This window comes from Ochotona princeps, chromosome 11 (genome assembly GCF_030435755.1).
Source record: "Ochotona princeps isolate mOchPri1 chromosome 11, mOchPri1.hap1, whole genome shotgun sequence".
In the NCBI taxonomy this organism is placed as follows: Eukaryota; Metazoa; Chordata; class Mammalia; order Lagomorpha; family Ochotonidae; genus Ochotona; species Ochotona princeps.
In genome coordinates, this window is record NC_080842.1 from 26,316,044 (window position 1) to 26,328,652 (window position 12,609).

General features: G+C 42.4%; 1 protein-coding gene across 8 annotated transcripts in view; it reads right to left on the reverse strand.

The window, feature by feature from the left end:
- Positions 1-12,609, reverse strand: part of TENM3 (teneurin transmembrane protein 3) — a 614,727-nt gene that overhangs the window by 331,703 nt on the left and 270,415 nt on the right. The window contains exon 1 of one of the 8 annotated variants that reach the window (XM_058669965.1): positions 4,410-4,546. The exons of 6 other annotated variants lie outside the window; for them this stretch is intronic. The gene's annotated coding sequence lies outside the window, so the exon portion shown is untranslated. Of the gene's footprint in view, positions 1-3,990; positions 4,188-4,409; positions 4,547-12,609 lie in introns of those variants that run through there. One more of the 8 variants, XM_058669968.1, reaches the window with a different exon arrangement.

A 12,609-nucleotide genomic window follows, 5' to 3' on the forward strand; every position in this document is an offset into this window, starting at 1 on the left:
TTTCCAATAATAATAAAATCTTTTAAAAAAAAAAAGAACATATAACTAGAAAAGACTTAAAGCCCTTTTTGATGAATTTTGTATCTATACTTGCTATTCCGGAATACTTGAGAATACCTTCTGTACAATATAAGATGTTGCTGTGAGGCAGTATTTAATACTAATGAAGAGGAATAATACTTTAAAAATTGAGAAAATATGATACCAATTAGTTTCCCAAATCTAACTATTCCTTATAAGCTGCCCTGAAACAGTTGTTTTTGAAACTACTATTCTACCCTTGTGAATGAAATGTACCATTGCTAACATCTATGACATAAAGTGTTTCTGCAATACTGAAGTAAAAATTGGCATGTTACTTTGAAACTGAAACACAGGCTTTACAACTGAACAATTAAGTCTCTAGAATTTCATATATTTTTGAAATGCATACCATATTAAACCTGCTAAATACACTCCAATAATTTCTACATACCATATCCTCATTTTCTATGGAAAAAATAGACTCTAATACATCAAAAAAGAAACAACGTATTCCAGATACCTTCAGTGAGATCTCCATTCAGGTTAAAGTGCCTCAGACATAAATAAGTCCAAAATCACATACATTTTATGTATTTTACACTACCTTTTGCTAGGGAAAGCTGTAACATCTAACCACCTGATAAATCTAAACATAATTAACTTCTAGTGGAAGATCACTTATAAGAAACACGGGGTGCTAGTTTGGCTTTCAAATATTCAATCTATAAGGATAAAATCATATTACACAAAATTATTGCCAAAAAGCACCTAATGACTGATAAGTTAAAATCTGTATTCATATGCTTGGAACTAGGCTCGATCAACACAGCAGAGCCAAAACCTTTCCAATAACCTTAACCTAAACATTTGGGAACTTGCTAATTCCTCTAATTCCAGTTAATGTCTCCATTTCTTGCACTCAGCCAGAAAGTTCTAAAACCCGAGTTTGTGATTGTGGTCATATTAGGTAGGAACTAGGTCAGGGAAAGATCTAACTCATCAAGCATTCAACTATTGTTGCTTAAGGCTTTTAGCCAAGAAGTTCAGATCTCACCCAGAAGGGCATGGTTTACTGTAAGTCCAAATGGCAAAACACAAAAACAACATCACACAACCAACTACTGCTCCTTGTTTTTGTTGTTGTTGTTGCTGTTGCTGTTGTTTTGTTTTACTTTCTTATGTCAACATAACTCCTGTTTTCTTAAAAGCAACATCTTCATAATATTCAACAATACTTAGGGGAGTTGATGCTATTTCTCAAGTGCTAGGTGCTAGAGCACTCATTTTTGTGGTAAGACAGAATAATTACAGTCATACTTTAATATACATATGTATATTAGTATTTGTATGCATATATTTTCAGAGTAAGAAATTAATAATGAACCAATAAAATATCATAGTAGCATAAAGTTTAAACTTTTTTAAGACTAGGAAAAGTCAGAAATAACTCATGTGGATACATATTGTTTAAAAATTTATCCTTTGTTTTGCGCTTGCCTGGTTTGCTAGAAAGATGGTTTACTGAAAATTTTTATTCATAACTGCTTAAAGCCTAGAAAACAAATGATAAAGAACTGACGTTCCAAAGCCCCACCTCTTAATTGCTGATCAAAGCTGAAAATAGATCTTTTTTCCTCCACTAATTGAATGAGTCTTGTTAAACCTCTGGAAATGCACTTTAGAAAATACAAGAATACAGCTTGGAACAGGTTCTTTAATTTGGGTCATTTTCTGTTAGTTGCAGTAGTGACGGGTGCTTAGCAACGCTATTCTGGTGGCCCTTTTAAGGAAATGAGTACCTGGAATACAGCATTTTAATCTAGTTTATGGCATTAATTATCACGATCATTGTATTTAGACAGTGCCTCCTTTGCCACTTCCCTGCATTATGAAACAGGAATTCCATGATAAATTGCATATATTATTTTAGATGACAAGAAAATCTTGTACACCCCATTACCAAGTTTAAAAGGGGGGCGGCTTAAAAAATAAACAGTAGCATCCCAAACGGTTAGTTTTAGTATTTACAAGAGGATATTATACTAAAAATTAGTGCTTAGAGTCCATGGGAAGTCAGCTTTTTCTAAATCTTCAAGAATTAAATCACATTATGCCAAACGCTAGGCCACAAGCACCTACAAAATGTGATGCGACACAACCAAAATTTAAGAAAGGTTTTACCTGCAGCTAAAAATTTGCTGAAGATGTGAAACACTAACTTTGTACAATGAGAATTCGTACGGTAGAAATAACAAGAAAGGTATCCTTGAAATCATCACCAGGGTATTCACTTCCTGAGGATTCGAATGTGCTCCAGCGAGGATCAAGAGGACAAGCAAACAAGACAAAACACCGGGCTACCAAGCAGTTCCTAAGAAACCAAGCCGTCATGCTACAGCCCAGAAATGCCCATTGACCACGTCTGAATATAATCACGATAATCACTGCCATGATTAGCAACATCCAGGACCCCTCAGCTGTTGTTTTCTCATCTCCACGGTCATTGTGACAGCTCTCTCAACTTTTCCACAAAATTTCACCATTCACTTTAGATTTCCCCTCCTGAAGAAGCAAGGTGCAGTCTCTCTGCCACACCATTCTGCCCTCTCTTCACAGCTCATCAGGCATCAAGTGAGTCCTCTTTGTCTGGAACACATCCTGCCTAACTCCAGCACGCAAGAGCCAACGTTGTAAGGCTTCTAACCATGCGCTCCCACGGCCGAACCAGAAGCTGGGCAAAACAACTTGCGGTCCTGTTATTTAAGTTTCACACGTTTTGTTTAATGGATCGTAAGCATCTCTTGAAATTGAATGTACTTTATTCTAGATTTCAAAGACATCCTCACATTGAGCCCACCAGTGCCTAAAATGGGATAACAACCAACATTTCTCAAGTTTTTTAACCTCTTGAAAACACATGGACTCAGCTTGGGGTTTAGGGTTTTGAACATCACAGCTGCATTTTAATGCCTGGGAATCCGCTAGGAAAAAAAATTGTGGGGCACAAACAATACACACGCTGCAGCAGAATGTTCTGCTCAAAGGGGAGACCTAGGAAGTTCGCTGTTTTGCAAACGCCTTCTCCTGCTATTTTCAATCCCTTCTTAGGAACCACTTTAACAATTAGCACACACAGAGGTCTCTGGATGGCCCTCCGACACATTTAAAACCAGAGAACAAAAGGCTTATTTGAAAAATGAAAACCTCGGCTTGTCCAACTCCAGACGTGAATCTGCTTCCAATTACCGAAAGTATTTCCACTTTGGTGGAAGGGGATCAAATCCTGAGCTACACCATCGCCAAGGCACTGCATCTGATTAGGGGAGACTTTCCGAAGACAGAATGACTTTGTGACACGGACTCCGGCTCTGCCTGCGGCCCCGAGACGGCCTGCCGGCGAGACGGGGCCAAGAGGACCTGGCACCCGGGGAGCAGCCTCTCTTCTTCGTTTCCTCCTGCTACGAGGCACACAGACTCACCCAGGGTCAGACCGCAGCTTCTGCTCGGACGCGGATCGCGCAAGTTGCTCCCCAAGCCATTCCCAACTATTTTTCCTCAGGAGTAACCTGCACCGAAGCACAACTGCAAAGTTGAATTCTCTCGGAGATTCGGCTCTCTCCAGCCGTCTCCAGATACAAATCACACCCCCTCCAAGTCTTTCGCAGGCCGGGGCGGGGGGGGGGGGGACACACAAAACCCACAACACCTTGCTACTAACGAGCCAAATTGTTTTCCACCTTTCCCTCCCCAGTAAGCAATTAGCGTGATGGATTTCAGCTAACGGAACCAAAGGGCTGATTTATGTTAAGACCCGCGCAGATCTCTGAACATCTCAGACAGAAAGGACCCAAAATCACTTAATTCTAAGATTTGCTCCCGACGAACTCGGTAAGATAACCCGCGAAAAGTCACAGAACGCAGAGCACACACACACACACACACACACACACACACACACAGCTTTACCTCATGGATTAGGGCAGTATACTACTCATTAGGGGGAAAAAAATCCACCTAATTAAAAACACCGGGAACAAAAGACTCCATTCTCCCGCGGCTACCTGCACCACTCGGGGTGACTAAGAGTCAATGAGAAAGTTCAGCTTTCACCCCTTCTCAAGCCTTTCATTTGGTCCCTCAGGGGTTAAACAGCCACCACATCTCAGATGCTAATATTGCCTCTGCAACGTTTCAAACCCGCCAGGAGCCTCCTCCCAATTCGACACCACCGGGGAGAAAAAGCGGAGCCACCGGCCCGGGAGCGGAGCCACCGCCGCCGTCCCCGGGAACGAGCGACGCAGCCGGCGCGAGGAGCCGCGCGAAGAACCGCGCCCGCCCGCCCGGCCGCCCGCCTCAGGCCGCAGCCGCCGCCGCCGCTCACCCACCTTGCCGCGGCGCGCCCTCGCTGTGGCCGTGCGGAGCCGAGCCCGGCGCTGCCAAGTTGCCTCGGTCTGGAGCGTATCATGTTACAGCGCCGGGCTCGGGGCTCGGGCTGCGCGCGGCAGCCAGACATGATAGGCTGAGGCTCCTCTGTTTACACCCGGACGCCGAGGGGGCGGCGGCGGCGCTTAACCCCTTCGCGCCGGGCCCGGCCGCCGCCTCCTAACCATCCTCCCGGCCCCCACGCACACCCCCACGGACCGGGGCGCTCTCACAGGCCCCACGCCAAAGGCAGCAAAACTGCGTCGGAAACTGCTTTGCACTTGAGGCTTTCAAGACCCTCACCGGGTTCCACAGGCACACCTCACACACCCTTCGCGCGCGCACGCACACACATACATTCATAAAACAGCAATAATATCTAATGTGGTTTTGCAGTCGACTGTGGATTTTGCGAGAGCTTTGCTCTGTCGGCATTACTTTCTCATGCTCACAAAAAGCCGCTCTTCCCAATCCATGAATGAATCCCGACCCCTTGGTTGGCCGCCACCATGCCCGCCTCACACATCCAAAGTGTGTGTGTGTGTGTGTGTGTGTGTGTGTGTGTGTGTACTTCAGGCGAGCCGGGGTGCGGGCCCACGCCTCTCGTGGCGGCGGGACACGCTCGTGGAGGTCGCGGCCAGCCGTGCCGGGCACCGGTGGGTAGCCGGGGGCCCCGCGGGGGTCGTGCCCGAGGCTGCCGCCCGGGAGCGCGGCTGGGGGGGCCGGCTCGGCCCGCCCACCCCTAGGCCACTTCACGTGCCCGCGGGTGGACCGCAGCGTGGCGTCCGACGCCGCTGCGCCTCGTCCTCGCCGGCGTCGCCGACCCTCAGGGACGCCTACGAGGGCCAGGCCGGCGGCCCGGGAAGCCAGGCCTTGGGTCTCTGGGGCCGGGGGCTTGTGTGGCTCTGCGTGACGCGGCAGGGCCGGACGAGCGCGGTCTAGCATGGCTAATGGGCCGTTGGAACTCACGTCGTATCGTGCCGCTTACATCTTCATTTAGGAAAAAAAAAATTGGTCTTTTTCTCCTGCTGGATCCCCTCGTATCACTAACTGCGCATTGACTCCAATCCATCGGCCCTCTGCCCTTTAATTTCTAGAACATTCCATCCCGTTCAGGCCCTTTCTCCATTAAACTCAGAACTGATTGAATGTTCAGGAATTCTCAGACTCACCGGGTGTTTCAATCCCTCCAAAGCCGCCCTCAAGTATTTTTATAAACAAGCCAAAGACAACAAGAAGTACTTTACATCCCAATACTGATGGCAATCAACATCTTTATCAGCCCTCATTCCATATCTTAACTACCTTCTAAATGTAGACTTAAAACCAGAAAATTAATACTTTAAGAAAAGGCGGCTCCGTGTTCTCCCTTCACGTATCAATGAGATGAGATGATTACCATCAGGATTTTTCTTCACTCGACCTTGCGTTCCTCTGGTAATGACTAAACCCTATCCCAATCCCACAGTCCAACAGTGATTTCTTTATCTTCTTAGCATGTTCTCTTTATCTTGACTTTTGTCACTTTTTATATCTAATGCCACAAGAATGTGAACACAGCTCCTCCACCTCTCTGTGGAGATTTTTTCTTTCTCAAGTTCCGGGGCTAACACATCGATTGTCAAAGATGCAAATATCTCTCACTCTACACGGTGTTTAAGTGAAGTTTACACGTTGCCGTTTTCTTTCAATAAATCTGCCGCTTCTGAAATCTTGACTCACAAACATTCTATCACAATCATCCCATTCTTTCTTCCCTTAATGATCAAAATAGTCGCCCCTGAATTGGGGCATCCATGGTATTAAGATAACATAAAACTTGTTTAAACAGCAATTATTTAAAATGTAGGCATTCTTTTGATACGGTCTACATTTCAGAGTTAAGTCAGGGTTTTGAACTGCTTTCTCTGCTAAAATTGGGTCAAGAAGGAGAACAATAGATATTTTGTAGGGCACCCAAAGACTTCTGTGCTCTTAAATAAATATCATCTTAAGTAATAATATTTTGAAAAGGATCTCTTCACAGACTTTGCAATGCATGGGACTCTTCTGGGGTGGGGGGGTGCAGAGTGCCAGTGAAGTCACTGCAAATAAACACTGTATCACCGCTCAAGACAGACGATCCAGGACTCTCCAACTGGAATCTCAGATGAATGAAACACACAGAAAGCTGCACAATTCAAACAGCTAGAAACTAGGTCTTTTCCACACATTACAAACGTATCCACTGACTCTTGGAAAGCCAGCAGATCTGTGTCTGGGCTAGTTTAAGATCTCAAATAAGTCAGAGTTTGGGTCAAGATGAATCTCAAGAAGACGGATATCTGGCATGCTTGTTTCTCCAGATGAATGCTATGTAAATTGGTCACTGATTGATAGCATTTATTACAATTCCAATTTAAAATGCTAATTAAGCAATGCCCATTTATGAATATCAGATACCGAATGAGCAGATTTTCATATTGGACTCTAGTGGAATATTCTACATGTATATTTAGTTCTACCCTTTCTTAACACAAAGCTAATTATTTTCATTTGAACAAAGAAAATATCCTATGAGAGTGATCAGGAATGTCCTTTGAACCAAGCTGAGGAGGGGCAGGAGCACCGCATGGGAAAAAGGCAGGGGCAGATGGGCTTCAGTGGTTTCAATTATTGAAAAGTGACAGATAGTACCCACATCCAGAAGGGGACTTCAAAAAGTTCATGAAAAAAAAATGTGCATTATGAAAAACATGCATGCAGGGATTTCACGTGGTTTTTTTTTTTTTGCATTGAAATAAACTTCTCTTTTAATTCCATTTTCCATTATTTTTTTTTTATTATACTCAAATCTTCCCAAGAAAGGAGACATGGTTACCTGGCTACACTTATTTACACATTAAATCCCTGTCGTCTTTTAAACACAAAGAGTTCCACAGAAGCCTGTAGTATGGCACAACACGTGTTCTGTGTCTACTTCCTTCGACTACAGTGTGCTGTAGCCATGATGTCAGGAATAATTAGCATTATGGATACTGCCTTCTATAACTTAAGCACTTCTTGTCTAAGATCTGCAGAATTCCCTGCAGTTCCATGAGCAGACACTATTAAATATGTTGAATTATGTGGCTATTTTATGTTGTGAATAAATAACCACATGAAATCATACTTGCAATATTAAATGAATTTTACTTATAACTGAATTTAGTTCTTTAGGCATAAAAGCCTAATGACTACACACCACAAGGAAGATTTTTAAAAATGCATGAACCAAACTAAATCAAAGCAAATTGTATTAAAAAAAAATAGTCCATGAATCAGCTATTACTTCAAACCAGCACCAGCTTAGCTTCAGATTAGGAGTGTTTCTGACCTCTCTTTGCTTAGGCCAAAAACCTTACAGAAACAGAGCATACACAAAAGTGAGGTGGTTACACTGCCTGCTAATTATAAACCAATAAATCCCTTCTGTCAGAAGTATTAACACAAAATCGAAAAGCAAAACTCTTGTACTCTTCTAGCGAAGCTAAATAAGTGACTATGATAAAAGCCAATACAGAGCACTTCCTATTATGACTGGCACCACCCTGAGCATTCCACACAGTTTTGAGTTAATCTCTGAGTGCCTAGGAGAAACTAACCCGGTTTCCCAGAGGAGGGAACTAGAGCTCACAAGGTGAAGGACATGCGTACACGCCCCAGGTTTGCTGTTTGTTGGACCCTGAGACTGCCAATTATTTCACAAGACAGTTAGATGATATCAACTTCATGCTTTAAACTGCAAATACATAGTTTACATTTTAAAGCAAATTTATCAGGATAAGCCATATCAAAAACTAAAAAAAATTTTACTTTTTTTTTTTAATTTTGGATAACATGTGGCTTTGAACCGTACCTGATTTCTCCTGTTTTAAAGTTAACTCGAGAGGTAATGTGATAGAAAGGGTCTCTGGATTCTCTACAATCTAGAACCTCACAGAGGAATGAAATGGTTGATTTAGGGATTCAAACAGAATGATGTGTGTCTATCTCTCTAGAAGCTGGTCTGTATGAACTCTGTGAAACAAAGCAAAACAAAACTATACCTTATTTAAAAATATTTTTTTTCCTTTCAAAACATATGTAAAGGAAACTATTTATGGCACCAAAATTATAGTGTGCCGGCACCAACTAGTACATGATAATTGCGCAATTATGCCACGAATAAAATTCTAGATTTTATCTATGTCTTGTAAAGTGTTATTTTGTTAGTGGCACATAACTTTCCAACAACCATGTAGATTCTGTTACGAGCTGACATAAAACTATAGGGAGACCCATAATTCCTGGATCCTTTCTCCAATAAAGTTCAATTATCATTTACACTGAAGAAAAATTAAGATTGAAAACAAAGTTTTATATTTATTTTTTCAAAAGCTAGTGTAAAATACAGGCGATTTTTTGGTTTACCATGCACAGATGCACCTGCAATATACATATTAGTCTCAACATTATCTGAAATGATTCACATCTGAAACCATTTCTAAAAGGTAAGTTCTGGGCTTCATTTTGAAAGGTGTTGAATTCACCAAGACAAAAACAGAACTAAAAAAAAAAAAAAAAAGACCCTCCAGCTAGCCAACTGTGTTTGTCTCCAAAGAATCAGTCTTCATTTTTGTCTTAATTCAAATGACCTTGAGCAGGAACCTGCTGGGTCCTCTGCAGCCTGGGCAGGCACGGAAGATAGAGGAAGCGAGCTCTGGGGTTGTGTGTGTCAAGGTCTGGACTCCTTGCAGGTGGCCATCAAGCAAAGCAAAAAGGCGCGTGAATGTCAGGCCTGTATTGGCAAGGATCCAAGAGGGAAACAAGAGTATATAGACAAGACATCACTCCTGCCTGGTGGGGAGAGCAGGATGGTGCCAGGAGGGCAGAGCTGAAAGAGAAATCCAGCTGACCAACAAGGGTCAACAAGGGGTACGGATGCTGGCCACTGAGTACATAGCAAGAGCCCAGAGCCCAAGACAGTTGAGCAGGTTTCCAAGACAATAGCGGAAGGCATCTGAGAGTAGAGAGTAGTATACAGAAGGCCAGTGCCAGCCCTTTCTTTGAGTTGAGGAAGTCCAGGGGTGGCCATGACGGAGTGTATGCTGGTGCTCCCTGGCACACTGGATACATTCTCAGCCCACTGTGGGATGGCAGTAGATTACCATGCTTGGCAGCTCTCCGGAAGCTTCATTTTTTTTTCAGTTTTGAAATTAAGACTACACGGGGATGGTACGTTTTGAACGCATTCTTTGATAGTCCAAGTTTGAGAAATGCCCATGTGATAAATAAAAATGGCAGCATTCGTTCAATTATGAGGCAATGTCTTCTATCTGGAATATTGCTTTCCAACCATCACTCCCCTTATCCTTCCCAAACAGTAGCGCTGGTTCTCAAAAAACCATTTTTAATTAAACATAAAAGGCTAGGCAATGTATCCTTGAAACTAAATATATTACTCTAGTTATTTTTTCATTAATGCTGAGGAATGAATTGCCGCTATTAGATGGGCAGTTATCTATAGCGAAAACAGCCGTGCACAGGTCAAAACTTTATGCTGCAGTCAGAACCCAGCCAGAAATCACACAAGCTCATTTACTCTTCACAATCCGTATCATTCAAAATTTGATAAAGAAGGCATAAAATAAAGATTTTTTTTTGGCAACTGTTTTCACATGTCTTTACTAACAAATGAATGCAGACAACTAATGACCGGTTAGTTATGGGTGTTTTTGTGATCTTGACACATGGAATGTTTTATTGATTTTGTATTTCAAAAATTATGTATATCCCTAAATTTTTATCTTAAAATTATTTGAGGGACAGAATGGTGGGAGCAAGGGAAGAAGGGAGAGAAAGAGAGAGAGACAGACAGACAGACAGAAAGAGAGAGAGAGAAAGAGAGAAAGAAAGAGAAAGAGGTAACTCATTTGTGGGTTCATTTCTCAAATGCCTACAACAGCGAGGAGTGGAGGAATGGAGGTAGAAAAATCAGGAGTCAGGAACTCAGCCCCGGAGGGAGCGGCAGGAACTCAATTACATGAGACATTCCTGCTGCCTTCTGGGTCTGCATGGGCAGCCAGCTAGAGTCAGGAACCGGAGCTAGGAATCAAACCCAAATATTTTGATGTGAGATGTAGACATCCTAACCAATGTCTTAAGTGCTAAGGCAAAAGTCTACCTCCCAGGTATTTATTTTTATGGCATTTTGTATGTAGGCATATGCTTGGTAAATCTGCTTCTGACATGGCCAATTTCGGCTCATTCATAACCTAACTCAGAAGTCAGTTCCAAGGTAACTGTTGGGGACATTGGATAAGATGCTGCATCTCTTATGGGAGACACAGATTAAATTCTGGGAGCCTGGCTTTGTCGTGGCTCAGCCCTTCCCACTGAGGGCTTTCTGGCAGTGAGCCAGCAATGGAAAATACAATGAAAAGAATTATATAAAAAAATTTTAAAGAGGCTAAGTTTTCCACCTAACCATTTACCAAGAATGGCTTAAGGGCTCCCCCACTTTAGTGTTCCTTCTAAAGTCTGCGAATATACGTTTCTATAATTCATCTTATTTAAGATTATATTTATTTGACAGATAGAGTTACAAAGAAAAAGAGATCTTCCATCTGCTAAATCATTCCTCAGATGTACACAAAGCCCAGGGAAGAGGCAAGATGAAGTTCGGAATTTTATCCAGATCAGCCATGTGAGTACAGGAGCCCAAGCACTTGAATCATCCTCTGCTGCCTTCCCAGGCCGCTAGCAGAGAGATGGACTGGAAATAGAATGGCGATGGACTGGAAATAGAATGGCTCGTACTTGAGCCTGTGCCCATGAGATGAACAAACTGAAGGTGGTGGCCCAACCCACCACACCACAACACTGGAACCCATCATAATATATTCTGTTTCCTATTACTCATTCATTCCATCCTGACCATACACATAAGCTGGGGCCCAGTTTTTTGCTAATTATTTGTCATCTAGTACAAAGCTTGCATGAAGCTGATAGTATATGAATACTGGTTTGGGTGTGTGCATGAATGGATCCCTAGATTAAAAAAAAAAAAAAAAAGTCCAGATAGAAGAAACTGCTTGTTAATTAAAGCAATTCAATCATCTGTATTTATTACATTTTGTAGTTACTGGCTCAGTTATATGTACTGGTGTTCAATCTCTCTTTCACACACATACATACATACACCTAACATAACACATACACCTAACTCACTACAAACTTTCTGATGGCAGAGGCTGTGACATAATAACTTGCACTATTTTTAAAAATCCACAGATAAGTGTTTTCCATTCTAAAACCACAGATTTATAAAACTGGACATAATCTTTGCCTATGGTCTAATTTGGTGATACCCTCCGGGATCCCACTCAAATATAATTCAAACTAAATTATACCACATACACACGAACTTTTTCAAAAGCACTACTGTGACATATCTATCTCAGGTTAATACAGAGTAATGTTTCATGGGGTTTACTCAGAGTAATTCTATTCTGAGGGTCCCTAACTTAAGTCTGCAAAGCCACAATATATTTCCAAATGCCCTTGCTCAGTTATAAGTAGAAACAGGGAACAGCTGGTCACCATTTTCTCAATAAGGGCCCTTGATATACTTGAAGATGCTTGTTTCTAAATCTTCCTTTAAAATCCACATTATTGTGCTAAACTCAATTATTGTCATTATTTTACCATTTCCTCATGGGGTTAATTTCAGCCCTTTCATCATTTTAAAGGCTCTTCTCTGGACTTCCTTTGTAGGTGCAGGGCTGGAGCCAGTAGAGAAGCACTACGACTTGGTATCACAGGCTAGGCAAGGTTTAGAGACCTAGTCCAGGAAGAGAAGAGAGCTCCAAGAGAAGAAAGATGGCCTAGAGCTATAAATCACATCTCTTTGAAGGTGCCAAGAGGAGATGTGGAGATGGAAAGAGGGAGTTTAGTTCTCTAGCGTAGATTTAGTAATCCAATTGCACATACACAGGCGTTTATGAATAGATCTCAAAAGGAATGAGTCGAACCAAGAAAACAAAGGGCCACACCTGAATTGGGGGGGTGGGGAACATGCTTAACAAGGGGGACATGAAGAGGCAGTTCAGCCAGGAGGCCAACAGAAGGAAATTCCACTTTGATGTTGGAGGCAATCAGCAG